Below are 21,197 nucleotides of genomic sequence, written 5' to 3'. Positions count from 1 at the left end.
ACACACACACACACACACACACACACGCACACACGCACACACGCAAGCACGCACACAAACTCCACGCCACTTTTTTGTTTGAAGAATCACCCACCCTGGGTTTTCCTTGGGAAGGAGCTGTCAGTCAAGCCGTGCGTTACCTAAAGCTAATGAGTAACTCAAGAGAGATCAAAAGATAGAAGTGCTGCCTTTTATTAAGCTCACAGATTTATTATAAGTGAGTCGGCAGGACCACACAGGTCTCCTGTCCCAGAAGAGGGAAGTAGAGTAGGTGTGTGTGTGGTCTCCAGTAGTCGCAAGGTAGCGAGATGGCGGGCGTGAGCCTAATAAAGGCTATAATTGGCACCTCTCTTCCAGCAAAACCCACCAACCATCTTCTCCCTGCGCCAGGCCCTCTCCTGGGGAGAGCATGCTACAAGGGGAAAGCTCACCCTAGGGGGATGCCAGCTCATGCAGAAATGCCAGGGTGGCAGCTATTCCTGGAGGCTCTGTGTCTCCCAAACGGAGGCCAGGAGGTGCAGCAGGAGAGGGCTTTTCTTCCTAGGAGAGCAGTGAGTAAGGTGACCCAGAGGAATAGTTTCAGGAGCAACCCTGATTGGTCTCAAGTGTTCAATCACACGTCCCTTTCTCAGGAAATGGAACCAGGGAAGCTGAGTCATTTCCAGAAGCTGGTGTCTGGTTCTTAGAAGTATTAGTATTTCATTTAATAAACATCGTAAATGTTTGTTGCCTTAGCCACAGTTTTTGTTTGTTTTAGTTTGTTTGTTTGTTTTACTGTAAACAGTTGGTTTTGATTCCCACAAGACCCCAGATCCCAAAGGAAACCAACTCTAGAGGGGCGTCCTGGGTCTGCCAAGTAGCCGGCCACTGCTTTGGCACTTAGAGAAAATGGGCTCAGTATTTTACTTTGTCCCGAACTTGCCTCCTCTGAAGATGACCTCTAGGAAGCTGACCATAGATACTGAGGTTTTTCCTTCACAGCCTGACCTCTGTACGTCAGCACACGACTGTCCTCTGTCCTCTGGAGTCACCTGAGCTTGAGGCCTTTTGTGGCTCTCATATTCTGACTCTGTCCCTTGAGTAATTCCTGCATGCAATCCCCCAGCCCCTGTTATGGCCCAGACCATATTGAAGGCCCCTATCCTTCAGTTCCTCCCTTGAGGCCCCCCACCTGTCAGGCCCCTGTCTTTCTTCTAGCACCCCCCCCCTGCACTGCACCCCGAGCCTCTCTGGCAAACACACATGGCTGATGATAATTTCCCCCCAACATTCCTTGGCAAGCTCCCCTTTCCCTTCCTTGGCCAAGATTTAAGAGCCAAGAGCAGCCGTGATCTCATGTTCGGCTCCAGCCCCATTACTTCAGAAAGACAGCTTCGTGTATTAATGTGAGATTAATTGCTACTTCAAGGGATTGAATCTAACTTGAACAGTCTGAGACAGCTTAAAAAGAAAAAATTATCTCCAGTCTGGGAGGTTTGACTTTGAAGGCTTTTTTGTTACTGGCTCTGCCTAGGGATTTTGCTCTTACTTGGAGGTGGAGGGTGGGGGGTAGGGGGTGGAGGTGTAATAAATACAAGAAAAATTTATTGTTGATGCCAAGCAATTGTAGTCTAAATAAGTCTGATTTTTTGTGTTGGGCGGGGGCTGAGACAGAATCTTACTATTTTGCCAAGGTGGGTCTCAGTCTCTTTGTTTTAATTTTTTTTAAATATTTGTTTTATTTTATGTGTATGAGTGTTTTGTCTGCATGTATGTATGTGCACATACATATCTATCGAAAAAGGGTTTCTGATCACCTGGAACTGGAGCTACAGAGAGTCACGAGCCACGCTGTGGTTTCTAGGAACAAAATCTGGGTCCTCTACGAGAGCTGCAGCAGGTCTTAACTGCCGAGCCATCCCTCCAGTCCTTTATTCTGTTTTGCTGACATCCTCCTGCCTCAGCCTCCCAAATGCTGGGATTACAGGCATGTGCCATCACCCAGCACCTAAGTAAGTTTAGATTGATTTAGCAGACATGGGAGGGATCCAGAGACGGAAGAGAGAGGGAGTTAACATTGTCTTAGCGCTCATATCCATCAGCTCACTCACATCAGGACAATTGATCATTATTGTTCCCACTCAACAAGTGAAGAGAGCATGCACTACAGCATCGGTTCTCAAGATGTGGGTCGAGACCCTTTTGGTGGCTCAAATGACCCTTTCACAGGGATCACACATCAGATATCCTGCACATCAAATATTTAAACTACAATCCATAACAGTGGCAAACTTGCAGTTCCGAAGTAGCAATGAAAATAATTTTATGGTTGGGGGGGGGGGTCACCACAACATGAGGAGCCGTATTGAAGGGTTGCAGCAGCAGGAAGGTTGAGAACCACCGTCCTATAGTCTGGCTGAGAGTTTAGACACATCCCTGTCTGACTCTAAACACTGGTCTCCCATGGTGCCTTCTGTCTCTGTTCCTTAGAATGAAACTTCTGCAAAGGGCATCCAGGCACCATATTTACATGCAGCTGGCCCTTTCTCTACTGCACCCCTGGATCCAAATCTTTCGTCTCATCTCAAGGTTTAGACAGCTGAAAATATTTAGACCATAGAGAAAATCACTTAACAGAATAACAAGAAAACTCGCAAGCGTTGTGGGGAGCCAGACCCACCCAAGACTTTCTCAGTGGCCCTGATGAAGGGACAAAGGGACTTTAGTTCTGTGTCCTTGTCCAGGACTGGACTTGGCAAGGCTGGTCTAGGGCTAAAGCCAGTGACTCAAAGTCAAGGTTATGGTTTCTGGGAACCCAACTCTTCCCCCAGGACTGTGGCTGTCGTTCCTAAGGTGGCTATTTGTGAGGTTATCACGTGTTCTCTTTACATTGACTTAGCCCTCTGCTGACCTTGGCCATTTCCCTCCCTGTGAGTCGTATGTATGATACTGCACTTCTTAATGAACTTGCTTGGCATATAAGTCATCAGCTTATGCACGACTTCCTGGTCCCAGCTATTGCTTTGGTCTTCTTTATTTCTCATCCCTGGTCCTGACTCAATACGTCTCCCTTCAGGACCCTTCCTCCTGTGGGTTCTGGTCACACTGTAGTTAGCAAGACATGACTTTCACTTTACAATATGTCAATAGAAAGAAAATTACGTGTCGGGGAGATGATTCAGTAGGCCAAGTGCTTACCTTATGATCTCCAAGACCTGAGATTGACCCTTAGAGTTCACGTGAAGAAGCCAGATGTGGTATACACAGGGAGTTCCGGGCCAGCTAGGACTACAGAGTAAGACCTTGTCTCAAACAGAACAGAGCAAAGCAATGACAGAAAAGCCAGCTCTTGTAGCGCCTTCTTAGAACCCCATTGCCTGGGAGGCGGGGGTCCCCGGCCACCTAGGTCAGCACACTTGTCAGTGTCAGGCCGGTGGATGACCATCTCGAAGAACTTGAGTGATGACTGAGAAGGGACACCCAAACTCGTCCTCTGGCCATCACAGACACACATACACATGCACTCTCTCACACATGTACATCCGTGCACTCGAATACACAAGAAAATCTTCTGAGCTCATACTTTATAGAGGTTAAATTTTCTCAACTTAAAATGATATTAAAATACACTGTAATTTTGGTGTGTGATCTTTTTATTTACAAGTTTTTTACAGTAAAGTTTACTAAATAAAAAATATACCATAGTGACAAAAATTTTAAAAATATTTTCTTCTTTACAGATATTGCCACATCCATTTATAACAATTCTTAAAAGCCATGCTTTGTAGGATGCTCTGGCCTTTCCTTAATCCTGTACCGACAGGTGAGTATGTGGTTGAGGACCAACCACTTGAATGCTAGCACAAGCATATGTTAGGGGACAAGCAAGGCAGGGACTAAGAGGAGAGCATGCAAGGTTTACACAGTGTGACATGTGGACACTGGGAATCAAACCCAAGACCCCTGATAGAGCAGCCAGTGCTCTTAACCGCTGAGCCATCTCTTCAGCCAAGTACGCAAGTGTTACCATCCTAGAGAGCAGGGCGGGTGGAGGAGGAGAAGCTGAGAGGTCGGGAAGCACAGAGACTTCTTGGAGTGACCTCACTCTTCCCCTTACTTTGGAGGTCAGCAAACGTCAGCCCATAGTCAAATCTGGCCCCCCATCTGCTTTTGTATATTCTGTAAGGAAAACCAGGTGTTCAGGTTTTTTTTTGTTTTTTGTTTCTTTTTAAATAGGTTTAAAAAAAGAGTCAAAAGAAAAATAGCAATATGTGCCCCCTGAAAATTCTACAAAAATTCATGTTTCAACGTTTACAGTTTGTTTCATCAGAACACATCCCACTCGCTTGTGTATCATCTATGGCTGCCTTTATTTGACAATGGTAGAGAGGCGTAGCTTTATCAGAGACTATGTGCCCCATAGAGCCTAAAATAGTCACTATCTGACCCTTACAGATAGTTTGTTTTCTACTGCTTAGGTAGTTTCTACCTCAGTCAGTCTCCTCCCCTTCTCCCTGTTCTCATTCTTCCTGCTCCCCAACCGTCTCCCATACCTTCAAAGGAAAGAGGAAGGAGGGTGGTCTGGTGGAAAGTCAGGTGGCATTCAAAATGAGTGCGTGTGTGTGCACACTCGTGTGTGCATGTGTGTTCAACTGGGTAATGCTGTATTTCCTTAAGAACTCTGTCATCTGGAAACTCATCCTCTGACTTATTCACTTAGACACTGTGTGACTCAGGGTCAAGCTCACTCATCTGATAATACCAAATAGAAAAGGATTTCACGAACATGTAGAATTTCAGGGTCTGACAGACAGGTAGGTTGGTGGGGAGGCTGAACAATAGGTCGAGATAAAACAAGTAGCGGGATAATTTGTAATTGAGACTCAGCTCTTTCAAAGGAGGTGGAGGGGAAGCCTTCACTGCCCTCATACAGCATACCCTGGGAGGTTATAACACCATGACCCTTCTGGGATGGCACAGCCTCCTCTGGGTAGCAGAGACGGATGCTGCAATTAGAATCTACATTGGGAAGAAACTCTTTTCATATCGCACAAGACCGTGATGGCATTGCCTTCAGAGTGCTATGGTTTCCGTTGTCTTACTCCTGATGCTAGTGAACAGGAGCACAGAGACATGGGTTCGAGGATGGGGGATGACCCTTCCTAGGGCTTTAGCTTCAGAAAGTGAGTTGCTTCTGTGCTTCCTGGTCCCCATGCTCTGAGTTGCTCTTTGCAGCCTGACTTGGTTGGTCCATTCCTCTTTGGCTTGGATGACATCCTGAGAGCACCGTCTTTGCACACTGGTGCCTCCTGTTCTTAGAGATCTCACATTCCTTCCAACGGCCAAGTGACCCTGGTGCTTGAGCATCTCTCCTACATCACCTACAAACCTCTTCTGCTGAGTCCTCTTTCTTCCCAACCTCTGCAGGCTGGGGAACCTCAAATCAGGTTTCATCTTCACATCCACACACTCCTCCTGGGAGAGCTCATGCTCCCGGAATTTCAAATATTCTGTCTGTGTAGACGAATAGGTTTATTTCCCATGCATTTGTTTAGCTACTCATCGGTTGTGTTGAGAGTGTGCTCTGCTCCACACTCCGCTGATCGCTGTGGACGGTGGGTGCCCAGGAAGATAGGAACCTGGTCTTCTCGATGTGCTCTGCTTCACACTCTGCTGATCACTGTGGACGGTGGGTGCGTGTGAAGAGAGGAACCTGGTCTTCTAGATAACCGAGGGAGACAACGAGATGGCTACACCAAGTCTCTGACCAAAGTCCCAGAGCACAGCACACACTGCTACAAAATTACACAACAAGAGGGATTGAGTCTAATTCAGCGGGAGTCAAGCAACTTTCTCCAGGCAGGGAAACACATTCTAGATGCTTCTAGGAGGAGAGACAGCCCACAGAATGGCCACATGCAGCCTTAATCTTCTTCACTTAGTGTGCTGTAGCTGCAAATATCAGAAATTCACTTTAGGCTGGCCTAAGAAGTAAGGTGCCGGGTGCAGAGGCTCACACCTGCAATCCACACCCACAAGGCAGGGGCAGAAGGATTGCCGTGTATTTAAGGCCAGCTTGAGCTACTAGTGAGTCCAGGTCTGTTTTACATGACTCAAAGAAAAAAAAACAACATAAAACGAAAGAAAGAGAGAGAGAGGAAGGAAAGAAGGAAGGAAGGAAGGAAGGAAGGAAGGAAGGAAGGAAGGAAGGAAGGAAGGAAGGAAGGAAGGAAGGAGAGGGAGGGAGGGAGGGAGGGAGGGAGGGAGGAAGGGAAGGAAAGGAAGGAGGGAAAAGAATAAGCTGGGCAGAGTGACACATGCCTATAATCCCAGTGCTTTAGGGGTGGAGGCAGGAGGATCAAAGCCAGTCTTAGTTGTATATGAATTCCAAGTCAGCTTGACTACATGAGATCCTGTTCCAACAGAACAAAACATAAGTTAATTATTTTTAACAAAACAAAACAAACAAACAAAACAAGCAAACAAAGAAGAAAATTTGTCAGCTTGAATGTTGAGAAACACTTCTGTACGTCTGTGCCAGTGTTTTCAGAGAAGCTTAGGCCAGTTGAGCTCTGACCTAATAAATTACTTAATTTTCGAAATTTAAGTTGATTATGGGCAGAGTCTTGCCCTGTCCCTCCTCTCCTTTTAAAATTAGTGTATTGTGGGATATTTGTACACTGTGTGAAGATGTATTGCTGTGGTTACTGTAACAAAAAGCTGACCAGCAAATAGCTAGACAGGAGGTATAGGCAGGACTTTTGTCAGAGAGGAAGTAGGAAGAGGAATCTCGGTGCCTGAGAGAGACAAAAGGAGACACGGAGGAAGCAGGATGGTCGGTATGTGACAAAATGTAGATTAATAGAAATGAGTTAATTTAAACTATAAGAGCTGGTTAAAAACAAGCCTAAGATAAGGCCAAGCTTTCATAATTAGTAAGTCTCCATGTTGTTATTGGTGAGCTAGCAGCCCAAAGAAAAATCCCACTATATTGTGTGTATATGTGTGTTCACGTGAATGCGCATATACCATGGCACGTGTCTGGAGGCCAGAGGTCAACTTGGTGGAGTTGGTTGTCCCCTTCCACCTTTACCTGGGTTCCAGGCATCAAACTAAGGCCACCTTTATTCACTGAGTCATCTGGGTGGCTCTACCAACCTTCCTACCCAGCAGCCTGGTGCGAGCTGCCCTGTCAAGACCCTACCACCATGAACTGAAACATCTCAAAAGAAATTTTCTCTCCCTTAAAGAAAAAAAAGAAAAGTTTTGTTTTGTTTTGAGACAAAGTTCCTGTGTATCAGCTCTGGCTGTCTTGGAATTCACACTGTAGACCAGGCTGGTCTTGAACTCAGAGATTTACCTGCCTCTGTCTCCTGAGTGCTGAGATTAAATCCACCTCCTGGCTCTGGTCCATTTTTTAAAATAATAACTTGCTCGGTGGTGGTGGTGCTCAGCTTTAATCCCAGCACTCAGGAGGCAAGGCAGGCAGATCACTGAGTTCAAGACCAGTCTTGTCTACAGAGGCAGAGGCAGGCAGATCGCTGAGTTTGAGGCCAGTCTGGTCTACATAGTAAGTTGCAGGAGCTGTATAGTAAGACTCTGTCTCTAAATAAATAAATTTTGAAAGAACTGAACTAGCTAACAGCCAGTGCGCTGAAGGTGATCGAGAGGAAGGAGCCCGGGCCGTAGACAGCACTGCTGAACACCTACACGAACATTAGAAGGAGAAGCAGGTAGTGGCAGCCGTCAGACAGCCGAGACCGTTTATTAGCAGGCGCATTAAGAACTTGGGCCTGGGGACTGGAGATGCGGCCCCACTGGTAAGCATTTGCACAGCGCACATGAAGCCCGTCTTCCCTCCGAAGCACATCTTAAGTGAGTTATGGTGGGTGTATACCTGTAATCCCAGCTTGTGGAGAATGAACTCAAGAGGGTCAGAAGTTTAAAGTCATGCTCTGCTACTTAAGGAGTTCAAGACCAGCCTGGGCTACGGACTCTGTCTTAAAAAGGAATTGGGGGAAAGGTCTGTTTTTATAAGAAGAGGGGGATCTGTGATTTTAGCAGACTGTCTTCCACGGAACGTGAGGAAATGATTGAGAGACAGCAAGAGCACACACAAAGAGGAGGCATAGTTTGGGTGTGCAGAGACGTTAGAATAATGGCGGCTTGTCTAGGGTTGGCACAGTGGGAGACAAGGACAAGAGGTGGGAGACAGCTGGAGCTGAGGTAAAGAAGTTGGCACTGTTAGAGAGTGCGCCTAACTTGGTCATGGTGGTTTTGTGCCAGCTTTTCTTGGTCAGAAAGACATATATCTGCAAACCCTTTCACTTGGGAAAAATTCTGTTTAGGGACCAACAAGACGCCTGAGTTGGTGAGAGCATTGGGATCTGGGACTCACGTAGCGGAAGGAGAAAACTGACTCCCCAAACTTGTCTTCTGACCTCCACATGCATGTCATGGTTGTACACCTTCACACAAGAACAAATAAATAATTTAAAATACAATTTCTAACTCTTTAGAAGTTCTGTTTAGAAGCTCTTGAATAATTTGCTTGAATTTGACTTCTAGTGAACTGTGTCTTCAAGGGGACATTTGAATGAACAAATTAAAAAGACGAAATTGAAGGTGAATTCTTCCTTTTAGCTTGATTTATAGTTATATTCCTATGACATAAATTACAATTCTTTCAATGTTTTTTGAGACAGAATTTGATGTAACCCCAGTTGGTGTTAGCCAAGGATGGCCTTGAACTCCCGACCCTCCTTCCTCCAGCTCCAAAGTACTGGGATTACAAGGGAGAGCCACCACACCCAGCTACATTATAACTTTAAAAGAACACATAAAGAGGCCGGGCAGTGGTGGCGCACGCCTTTAATCCCAGCACACGGGAGGCAGAGCCAGGCGGATCTCTGCGGGTTCAAGGCCAGCCTGGGCTACCAAGTGAGTTCCAGGAAAGGCACAAAGCTACCCAGAGAAACCCTGTCTCGAAAAAACAAAAAAACAAACAAAAAAAAAAAAGAAAAAAAGAAAAGAAAAGAAAGAAAGAAAGAAAAGATAAAGGATTTAGGGAGGTTTTTTACTTAAAGTTCTTGCATGGCGTTGGTGCTTACCACTAAATGGGGCGGTAAATATCTCAGAGCTACTTCCTTTTGAATCTCTTAAAGAATTGCTTGGGGGCCTGAGAGATGACCTAATGGTTAAGAGCACGTGGGTGTATTGCTCTTCTAGAGGACCCAAATTCAGTTCCCAGCATTATCCCTATAAAACTTTAGCTCCAGGGTCTCTGAGGCTTCCAATCTGCTCAGGCACCACTCCCTGCCCCCTGTATATTTGGCTTGTGAGCGCTCCTGCGAGCGTGCGCCAGTGCACACACACCACAATTAAAAGTAAAATAAATCTTTTAAAACATATTTCTTTTTATTTTTTATTTTACTTTTAAACAGGGTCTCACTATGTAGCTCTGGCTGTTCTGGAACTCGCTATGTAGATCAGGCTGTGCTTGAACTCACAGAGATCCTCTTGCCTGTGCCTCCAGAGTGTATATGTCTTTTTTTTTTTAAGGAAGAATTCTTAGATGTTAGGAGAAAGCAATGGAACTGAAAATGCCATTGGCTGTCAATGTCAAAGCAGCAGAAAGAGGCTGCATTAGCTTGCCCGGAAGTCTGTAGATGTAATCAGAAGCCAGACAGCTCAGTGAGGGAGGCTGTGGTGTGTGACCTCGCTGGGTCTGGGTTCTGACTGTGACTCAGACACCTACTAGTTGCATGGCTTGAGCCAGATACTAAAGAAGTTTACTTGCTATAGTGTGTGTGCGTGTGTGTGTGTGTGTGTGTGTGTGTGTGTGTGTGTGTGTGTATCTGTGTGTGTGTCTCTGTGTGTGTGTGTGTATATACATGCACACACACAGGCACACACGTGCAGGGTGGGGGGTCCTGCTGGGGAGTTTTGGGGGTGTTCCCGGCATCTGTCTGGAGCCCACTGGCTAATACAATCAATACAGGCACTCACTAAGTGGTAGCTGAATATGAACGTTTCTAATGAAATCACCATGGAAACACTCCCTTGTTAAACCGAGTCCGCTCCGGGCTAAACACGTTAAGTATTTCATGTGGATAATTCAAAGAGACCACTGTGTTTATACTCGGTTTCCTTTGACTTCAGAGCAGAATTGGTTTGGCAGTTCCCTTGACTCCTCGCAGGATACGTAGCGGGTCCTTCACTGAAGGAGTAAGCCTGGGAGCCCATTCTGGCCCGTGTGAGTGGAGTCCCGGCCTCCCTGGGCTTTCACCACCTACCTCACTGCCTGGCTCCCCACAAAGTGCCATTGGGGGTGTCAGGGAGGGCTGGAACCGAAAGGCTCGAATTCAGGGTTTCTGCTGGCGGAGGTCTCTGCCCTCCCTGGCTATCTTTCTCTGCTCTCTCTCCCCCAACCCCACAAGCAGCTCCAGGCCTGTCCTCCCTTTCTACCACCTGCTTCTCCTGACAGGCTGTCGTCCTGTGCAACTGTACAACAGACAGCAGGGGACTCCAAAGTGTGGCTGAAGCTTGAGATTCTAAAGGCGTTGGCTTGGTCCTTTGAGGGTTTCCAAGGTCACAAAGATGGTCCCTTTGTCAGAGAAGAAGGCTGGTTCTTCTGTGTTCTCTTCTTCCCCGTCTCCCTCTTTACCCCTCCCTCCTCCCTTCCGGCCTTCCTTTCCGGTGTTCGAAGAAAGGTCACAAGCTCGATGATGACCCCGAGGAAGGAAACCAGACGCTGCATTGCCTGAGATCTATAACACAGGAACTGGGGGGGAGTTTGGGAACAAGAGAAGGATGGGACCCCCCAAAGGCAAGTATGAGAAGAGGGTGTGGATGTGTCCATGGAGACCCTTTGACATCGAAGTACCATGAGGGAATTCAGGAGCGCGCGCACACACACACACACACACACACACACACACACACACACACACACCTGCCTAGTCCCTGACAGCTCTTGTTGCCTCAGGGTCGGTGAAAGGCTGGGCGGAAAGGGGGAAACTGACCACACAGGATGTGCCGTTCACAGGAGGAACGGAGATGTCCAAGCTGGAGTGGGAGTGGGAGGCGTTGCCGGGCAGCTGGTTGTCGGGTATGGGATGGAGGGTGCACACATATCAGGACATCAGAGGCAGACACATACTCCCACGCACGCCGTGTACACAGCACGTCACTGCGCGTCTACAGACGGTGCATGGGTGTGTTCAGATGTTGTCAGCTGCCATGCTGATGTTGGCATCAACAAAATCCACCCCACAGGCGTCTTTGTAAACAGCGCTCACCACAAGTCCTTCCCCAGAAAAGCCCGTGTCACCTTCCCCTGCCTTGGCTCCCTGGCCCCCTTCCCTCCGTAATGGTTTTCTCATGGACCTTCTTGGGACACACAGTCATCACTGCCCAATGACCCTTCTGTCCAAAGTGGTCCACCATTATGCTGGTGCTCCCATCAGATTCTAAGGAAAAAGTCCTGCTACCCGGTGATGCCACAGAGCATCACATTACTCCTGGGGAGAGGGGATGCTGGAGTCAACAAGCCTCCTGCCTAGGCTGCCCTATTAAAAATGTAGTACATGCAATTATGCACAGAACATAAAGTATGAAAACAATAAACTTGGTTGTTTGTGTGTTTACAATACCATCTGTATTATTGTTTTAAAGCGTACTTCTGCTTTTAAAGATGTTTACTGCAAATCAGGAAGCCCTGCTCTCCAGGAGCAGCCTCACACACCTGACTGCTCTGTCTTCTCATTGGCCTATGTCTTCTTGAACTATATCATCCACTCTGTGATGTCTCCACAGCAACAGAGGGCCTGACAACACCTTGCTTAGAGCATTAGTACCGTGGTTAAGCTACACACAGCAGATTTCACTTCTCTGACTCTCTTTCCCAGATACAACTTAAACCTGTTTTAAAGGGAGGGGGGTGTTTTGTTCATTTCTGCATGCCAGCTCTAGAAATGTCTATTGTTTTTAAATGGTAGTTGATCAACATATCTACATCTATATTTTAAAATAGTATATGTGAATATATTAGTATGTATTACATATTAGTATATATGCACATATTATATATATTTGAAACAAGGTCTCATTATATACCCCTGGTTGTCCTGTATCTGGCTTTGTAGACCATGCTGGCTTTGAACTCACAGAAATTCACCTGCACTGGGATTAAAGAATGCAAATCCCTTTTTTTTTCTGAGACAAGGTTTCTCTGTGTAGTCCTGGCTGTCCTGGAACTCACTCTGTAGACCAGGCTGGCCTCAAACTCACAGAGATCCTCCCGCCTCTGCCTCCCAAGTGCTGGGTTCAAAGGCATGCGCCACCACCGCCTGGCTGGCTACGGGCTCTCAATGCTGCCTTACAAAGCCTCCATGGCCAGAGACACTTCCCCAGACTCTGCAATCCAGTGGCATTTCCAACTGGAAAAGTGGCATGCAATGGAACCAAAGTCTTAGGGAATCACTGTGGCGTGGTACCGTTAATATCCTGCTGTTCCAAAGTGTTCAGGTCCACAGAGGTCAGCCTTTACCTGCCCAGGATCACAGAGGTGGTCCCTCAGGACTCCTAGGCTTGCTGCAGATGTGGTGGATCCCAAGGTTCTCCTCTTCCTGTCCCACCCAGCCTTGCAGATGCTTTGCCTCTGTAGAACAGGCTGCAGACCTGGGTCCATTCTCTAACCTAAGGACCATATCTGGTAAATTCACTCCCTCAAATGTGCTCATTGCTGATGGTGTTTACATTGCTAATCTCTGAAGAACTGAATGAGATAACCCTGCAAAGCTCAGCTCCCCTGTTCTAAGCACAAAACAGAACTAAGCTGGTAATTATAGAACAATGCCTTATATGCAGAGGAGGCCAGTAGTGTGTGTGTGTGTGTGTGTGTGTGTGTGTGTGTGTGTGTGTGTGTGTGTGTGGAGGCTGGTAATGTGTGTGTGTGTGTGTGTGTGTGTGTGTGTGTGTGTGTGTGTGTGTGTGATGTAACTGTTCGCAAGGCAGGTGGGGAGCCAGGCTCCACCGTCCTTTGCCTTGTCCTTCCTTTGTCCAGCTACCTGTGATTGTCACCCTACTTTGAGCTGTCTTCCACAGTCAAGAAACCTCCCTCACACACATTATCGATTTCCAGTTTTGCAACAAGCAATGGAATGTCTTGACAGTGCCATTTTTCAGATGAAGAAGAACGGGCCAGGGCTGTTCCTAACCGTTCTTCCAGCCTCCATTATTTCTCTTCTCAAAGGAGAGCCACCAGACACCTGCTGGGGTGCAGAGAGAGAGAGAGGAACAATCGTATTTGTCTTTAGTCCTGTTTTCTTCAGTGACTTGGCCTCAGGTGCAGCTTATGGGTAGGGTGTGTGAGAAATCATATTGTTTGCACAAAATGGGGAAATCTTTGCCAAGCTGGCCCAGCGAAGCTTTCACTTTCCACATTAGACGTGGTGACTGAGGATTTGGCTTGTGTTATTTCTTCTGGGAAGCCCTTCCAGGTGAGGGAAGTGGGGCTGGGAACAGAGGGCCAGGGACAGCTGTTTCCAAGACTTGGAGTGGAACTCTTGTTTTGGTCTTGGCCCACTTGGCAGGTCTTGTTCGATGCCAAGATTGTCCATCGATTGTGGTGCACATCTTCTGTTTATGTGAAGGATTTATGAACTAAAGAGCTAGCAGCCAGCCAGTGTGGTGGCACACGCCTTTGATCCCAGTACTCAGGAAGCAGAGGCAAGTGGATCTCTGTGAGTTCAAGGCCAGCCTTGTCTACAGAGTGAGCTCCAGGACAGCCAGGGCTACACAGAGAAACCCTGTCTTGAAAATCCAGTCAAAACAAAAGAGCTAGCAGTCTGGTTGGTGCTCTGTGTAATCACTCATGCTTAATATGCTGGGGCAACTGAAGACTGAACTTGTGATTATTGGTGGACTGCTATCTAAAATCGGCATGTCAGGGGCTGGAGAGATGTTCAGCAGCTAAGCATGCATGCTGCTCTTGCAGAGAACCAGAGTCCAGTTCACAGCACCCACATTGGGCAGCTCACAAGCACCTGTAACTCCAGAGTCAGAGGACCTGATGACATCCTTTAGCCTCCCAGGCACCTGCACACATGTGTACACACACACACACACACACACACACACACACACACACACACACACACACGTTAATGTAAACACATGCATAAAATAGATCTAAAATCCATGTGTGTTGGAGCTATTCAAAGGGTTATGGATATGTCATCAGCTGCTGTAGCCTTCCACCTGGGACTCCAACAAGAGCCTCACACCTGTCTTCGCTCCCTCCAAATCTCTCCTTTCTGGTTTCCCATGGCACCCTTCTCTTAGGAACTCAGGCAAGGGCCTCGGATCCCTTCATCTCCTGATCCTGCTCAGACTATGACTAGGCATCCCTAGAACTATTTCTTCCTTCCTTCCTTCCTTGCTTTCTTCCTTCCTTGCTTCCTTCCTTTTTTCCTTCCTTGCTTCCTTCATTCATTCCTTCAACCCCCCTCTCTCTTTCTTTCTTTCAAAAACTTATTTATTTATAATATATACAGTATTCAGCCTACCTGTATATCTGCAGGCCAGAAGAGGGCACCAGATCCCATTATAGATGGTTGTGAGCCACTATGTGGGTGCTGGGAATTGAACTCGGGACTTCTGGAAGAGCAGTCAGTGTTCTTAACCTCTGAGACATCTCTCCTCACCTTCTTTCTATTGCTGTGATAAAACACCATGACCAAAAGCAACCTGGGAAGGAAAAGGGGTGCTTTCACAGCCCCATCACTGGCAATCAATCAGGAACTGGCAACTGAGGAAAATCAGGGCAGGAACTTAAGTAGAACAGACAGGAGCCAGGCTGCTTACCAGATTGCTCCTCTTGGTGCGCAGCCCGTTTCCTTACAGAAGTCAGGACCACTTGCCGAGGTGTGGGACTGCCCACTGAGCTGGGCCCTCCTCCTACAGCCGTCAGTCATCAAGGCCACGCCCTGCAGACTTGCATGCTGCTGCCTCCAATCTGTTGGAGGTGTTTTCCAGATTGAAGTTCTGGTTCCTTCTTCCCAGATAACTCAAGCTTGTGTCCATTTGACAACAAACAAACAAACAACACCCTAGCTAGTATGGCACCTTATTATCCCACAAAGCTGGCCCAAATGACTTCTCTGCCTCTCACCTTTCAGGTCTCCATCTTGCTCTCCATGCTTGGTGATACTCTTTTTTTTTTTTTAAAGTTTTATTTGAGAAGTCTGTATTTATGTATTTATTTATTTTTAAGTGTTTTTTTAGATTTATTTATTTTATGTGTATGAGTGGGCTTTCTTTTTAAAGTATATATGTGTACCACATGTGTACCTGGAGCCTGTGGTATTCAGAAGAGCACGTCAGATCCCCTGAAACTAGAGTTGTAGATGGTTGTGAGCTACCATGTGGGTGCTGGCAACTGAACCCAGGTCCTCTGTGAGACCGGTAAGTGCTCTTAACCATCCCTCCCCTTGGTCATATTCTTTCCTCACAGCCTCATCACTTCCTGTTCACCAGTCCTTCCCACAACACCATTGACTAAATAGCAGTGGGGTGGGGGAACCAGGATGCCATCCCTCAAAACTTTCAGCATCAAAACATTGAAAGGACAAACTTCAACACTGAGATCCTGGTAGACAGGGCTTTCACTGACCTAATCCCCTAATATCTCTTCTTTCAATACTCCTTGATCAGCACCTGATGCTTCGGGATCACGGTCAGGCACTGCATTTGGACCCAGTTCTTTGCCTGAAGTGCCTTTTCCTGCTGTGGATATCATTCAATATAAATAAAACACTGATGGCCAGTGACCAGGCAGGAAGTAGGTGGCCAGGCAGGAAGTAGGTGGGACAAGGAGAGAGGAGAATTCTGGGAAGCGAAAGGCTGAGGGGAGAGACACTGCAGCCACCGCCAGGACAAGCAGCATGTGAAGACGCTGGTAAGCCACCAGCCACGTGGCAAGGTATAGATTTATAAAAATGGGTTAATTTAAGATAAAAGAACAGTTAGCAAGAAGCCTGCCACGGCCATACAGCTTATAAGTGATATAAGCGTCTGAGTGATTATTTTATAAGTGGATTGTGGGACTGCGGGGCTTGGGGAACCTGGAGAGAAGCCCTCCAGCAACATTTTCCCCTTCCTCTGCCCCTGTAGTTCTCATGTGTGTCTGTTGTCACCGCTCATAGCTTTACAGCTACGATCAGATCTGCTCTACCAGAAAACAGTGTCTCTTTCTTACTTATCCTTGCATTCCAAGCACATGGTATAAGTGCTCAAAACAAATGTTCCTTAATAAACAAATAAAATGTTTGCCATAGCCTAGTTGGGCCAATTTGCACATAGTATTACAATATACAAGACACTTTCTTTTTTTTTTTTTTTTTTTTTTTTTTTTTTTTTTGGTTTTTCAAGACAGGGTTTCTCTGTGTAGCTTTGTGCCTTTTCCTGGAACTCACTTGGTAGCCCAGGCTGGCCTCGAACTCACAGAGATCCGCCTGGCTCTGCCTCCCGAGTGCTGGGATTAAAGGCGTGCGCCACTACCGCCCGGCAACACTTTCTTTTTCTTGATTTTATCCTTGTAATGAGAGCAGATGACTGGACGGTATCATGGTGGCTACAGTCTGAATGCTTGTGTCCCTCCCCACTTCATAGATTCGGCTGGGCATGAAAGCATACATCTGTATTCCCAGCATTTTGGAGGCTGAGTGAGGAGGAACTTGAATGTGAGGTCATCCCAGGCTAAACAGTGAGACCCTGTTTCAAAACAAGACAGATACAATGTGTGTTAAACCTCCAGTGTGATGACTAGGAGCCTAGACTCTGATAGGTGATAAACCGCAAGGATGGAGTCCTGCTGCGTGGAAACAGTGCCCTTATACAAAAGACCCAGGGAGCTCTCTCACCTCTTTCTGCCATGTTGAGGCTACAGGAAGAAAGATGTCTGTTGTCTGCAACCCAGCAGAGCTCTCAACAGAACCTCTCCGTGATGCCGCCTTGATCTCAGACTTTCACCTTCCACAACGATGAGAAATAAATGCATGTTGATTAAATCACCCAGTCACAGTCATTTGCCATAGTAGCCCCAGTTCACTAAGGCAATGCCCATTTTACAGACGAGAAAAGGGTCGCAGAAATAAAGTTGTTCACCCAGTAGTCCATGCCTCTTACATCTCAGACCTCTCTCAAACCCAAGCTTTCTCACCCTTACTTCCGGCCAGACGCTAACAGACTTCCCTCCTGGCCCTACAAGGGACTGAATGAGCACTGGCGTGCACATCACAGGCAGCGGGTGGTGTGCTTCGAACACCCTCTGCTTACCCAGTGCCCACAACCCACAGAAAGCGCTCAACAGGTATTTGTTGAACTGAGTATGCCACTGAGTTAGTGGGTGTTAATCTAACGTCAAGTTTTGTTAGTTGGTGTAGAAGCCAACCATTCGAGAATTCCAATAAGGGTGTGTGGAAGGGACAACCGAGTGTCCCTGTCCAAAGAGAAGAAGGACCACTTCCTCTAAGTCCAGACAATAGGATAACAGTACAGTCCCTCAGGCCAAAACCCTCCAGAAACTCCAGTCATGATCAACAGGAGAAAGGAAGCATGCTGTCAGGGCTGACAGCTTCTACCTCCTCAGGAGTGGGGTCCTTGGAAAGGTGTGCCATTTCCACACCTCTGTAAAGGGCTGCAGCTCATAGCCTTCCAAGAATGTGACTGACGGCGGCAACGTCAAGTTCAAAAGGAGATTAGATTTCAAGGCAACTGGAAGCTATTCAATCAAAGCCAAGTTTTACAGGGAGAGTTTCCGTCTCCTCTCTTCTCCTCCTCCCTCCAGGGCAGCCCAGGGCTTGCTGGGACCCGAAGAAGAACTGATGGGTGTCTGACTGTTTCCCTAATTGGGGAAATGGAGAGAGGCAAAATCAGGCTCTGGACTTGCTCCTCAGTCCAGGGAGGAACCAAGGCATCCATCTCCCAGGGGCTTCTGGGAGATAGCTTATAAGAATGAAGTCACAGTGGCCAGAGATGCCTGGGCTCCTCCTGGACACACATGTCCAGCACTCAGCGACTTTCCTATGAAAGAGTCCTTTATCGTGGTCTCCACTGCCTGACTTAAATGTGTTTAAATGAGTGATTATTTTATGCATTGTCCTGTCATAAGCCTTATGCAATCTCTGTCAACACTGTGAAGAGTCTGTTACCACCCAGAAATTCTACTAAAGGGCTGGCAAACTGTGATCTAAACTGTCTCTGTCTCACGTATCCCAGATTAGCTTCAAATGTAGTGTATATCCGGGAATAAACTTTACCTTCCGATCCTCTTTGCCACTACTTCCCAAGTGTCAGAATTACGAGAGTGCCCCACCATGACCCATATATGAGGTACTGGGGGTGGATCCCACGCTTCCCACATGCTACATGATATCAACTGAGCCTTGTCTCCAGCCTCCAGGCTGCTTTAACTTCTAAATTACCATTTTAAGCTCCAAGGTTTTCTTCGCTGCTGGTCCGTCTTGGCTCAGTCAAACACCCACAGTTATTGAGTGTCGAAGATGCCATCACAGCGCCTACCAAGAGCAGCTCCACGGGAGGGAGGCAGAGTCCTCCCAAGTACATCTATCTGCACATCTGGCTATCAACGCCAGATGAACTCATGCTTTGTTTGAATAGTCAAGAAGAATGTTTTAGGCATAGAAAACTCTAGATATAAAGCACTGAAAACACACACAACAAACAAACAAACATGGAAATTACTTTTTATGCCCTCATTAGTACTAACTTTAAAACATGTATTAACAGCAATAAAACAAGTTGACTTAAAATAGACCCCTCATTATGAAATAAGAGGAAATATGGGCTGATCCCATTTCTGACCCATAGCTGCAGAGAACTGGGGGTACACCTTGGAGAGAGAGTCGTACAAGCCTCCAGCCACTTAGTTAATTAGAGGTCCTCTTATGTATGAGTCCTCCTGGCCTCTCCCTGGTTTTGTGTCTTTCTGGTTGAAGCTCGTCCCTTTCCCTCAGAAGCACCTACTGATCTTTTCCCTTTCCTGAAGCTCCCTTGGGTCCTCTGGAGAAAACCCCCTTTTTCTTCTCGGGTCCAGCCCAAGGCAAACAAAATAAACAGGCAGAAGAGCTTGGCTGACTTTGCAGGCATACACACAGGCAAGGATATAAACACTAATTCACACAGCCAGGGATAGAAGGTGCTGGACGAGAAGTTCCCAAACTTTCGTTTCACCGAACCCTGAATATCTCAGGCATTTTTCCACAGTGCCCCTCGGCAAAAGGAATAGCAACACTTTCGTTTATGAAATAATTATGTAATTAGGCCCAAATGACTTAATAAGTATTTATGGCTTAAAAATTTGGTAGCCATTTGCAAACAACACACAAAAGCTTGAAAGAAAATACATTTGTATTTCATTATTAATTAATTACAGAGACTTGTTTATAGGCACTGCACTGTTCCTCACAGTGTGGAATCGGGCTGATCGCATCCACCTGTGTTTCCTGTTTCACAGTGATTTTTACATGGAACCTTTTGCTTTTATCGAAATGGGGCAGGGGTCATCAAATAGATGTGGTTCTTGAGAAACATCCAAATGGTAGGAGGCCAGGAATCCTGTCATTCCCAGCTACAGGTCTGGAAACTGATCCAAGCCCTTACCCAACTGGGCAGTCAGGATGCCATCCTTGTGGCAATCTAGACTGTGTTAGATCCGTAGAGGACTAAGATTACCAAAACATTAAAGAAAAAACATGCCCTCTAACGGTAAAAGTGTGCTTTCTCAAGGTGGGGGGGGGGATTGTAAACTGTCTGACAAAGGTTTTCTGGGAGGAAAATCTAACATCGTTTGAGACACCCTGGGGGCTTTTGAAGTCATCCTGAGCACCTGGTCACATGACTTGAGAATCGCAGAGCTGTATAATGAAGGCAGTGAGTGTTCCGAGCAGGAACAAAACACTTCCCACTAAGGTGTTTACTGGAGGTGTCATGGAGGAGAAACTGGAGCCTGCTTGGTTGGCTTGGCTGGGAGAAAAGGAAGGGATGGGGACTTGCTAGAATGGAAGGGTGTCTGTGCAGAACTCAGTGGAAGCCAGCAGAACACTAGACAGTCAGTCGGCGGACAGAGAATAGAGAGCAGGCTGTATCTATGTCAAGGGGTCCTGGAGCCTCTTTGGTCTCCTGCTTTCCAAACGCCTACCTGTTTGTTGACCAACCCAAGACTAACGCTATCCACACGGCTTTGTGTTGTCCACAGCGTGGAGTTCAGAGCTTTGCGCAGGGGATATCTCAGTTGGCCAAAGTGCTTTTGGCACATACTTGAGAACTTGATGTCAGGTTCTAGGTGTTATCCACCTGTAACCCCAGTGTTGGGGATGTGAAGACAGGAAGATCCTGGGGCTTGCTGCAACCAGTCTAGCCAATTAGCAAGCTCCAGGGTTCAGTGACAGAATCTGTCTCAAAATGAAGGTGGAAAGTGATTAAGGAAGATGCCCAAAGTCAACCTCTGGCTTCCACGTTTGGATGCACACACCTACATATTCCCATGTGTATAGAACACATGGCCGTATCATTCCCAACGGAGTGCTAAGACCTGGAGCGTGGCAGACCAACAGCACAGGAAGTGATGGCATTCCTGCGCCAGAGTGAGCTTGGAGGCTGACTCTTGGATTCCTGCTTTCCCTGGCCACCTGGACAGCATTTAGAGAAATAACAGGTGAGTACAGTAGCCCTGTGTTGTTTGCAGAGAGCGTAGAAAATGCTCATTTCCAGATCCCTTATCTGGTGCATCTCCAAGTCTTATCAGCAGGGCAGATCTTAGCACTCCCTGCCTGCCAAGCCTCCCAACTTGACTGTTCCCACGCAGCAGCCCAGATGCAAGCGACAGGAGCTCTTCTGAGAGCTGTTTGTATCTCTCTTATTTACAGTATCAACAGCACTTAGACTGCAGCTTTGGAAAGCCTCTGTCTATTTGTTCGGGTAAATCCGTGGCCCTGGATGTGGTTCTGTGCAAGATCCCAAGCCAATAATGCACAGGAGGTTTGCAGCAGCTTCTAGACTGTTGGCGGCCAACAGCTTCAGGAAGAAGAAATCGGTTGGCTTTCCTTGCTTTTGAGCCTATTCTGCTGATTTACGTGTTAAACAGATTGCTTCCCCAGAGAGGAGAAGGCACCTGCTCCTCTGCCTGTCAGACC

Source organism: Peromyscus maniculatus, chromosome 3 (assembly GCF_049852395.1).
Source record: "Peromyscus maniculatus bairdii isolate BWxNUB_F1_BW_parent chromosome 3, HU_Pman_BW_mat_3.1, whole genome shotgun sequence".
Classification (NCBI taxonomy): domain Eukaryota; kingdom Metazoa; phylum Chordata; class Mammalia; order Rodentia; family Cricetidae; genus Peromyscus; species Peromyscus maniculatus.
This window is presented reverse-complemented; position numbering follows the sequence as displayed.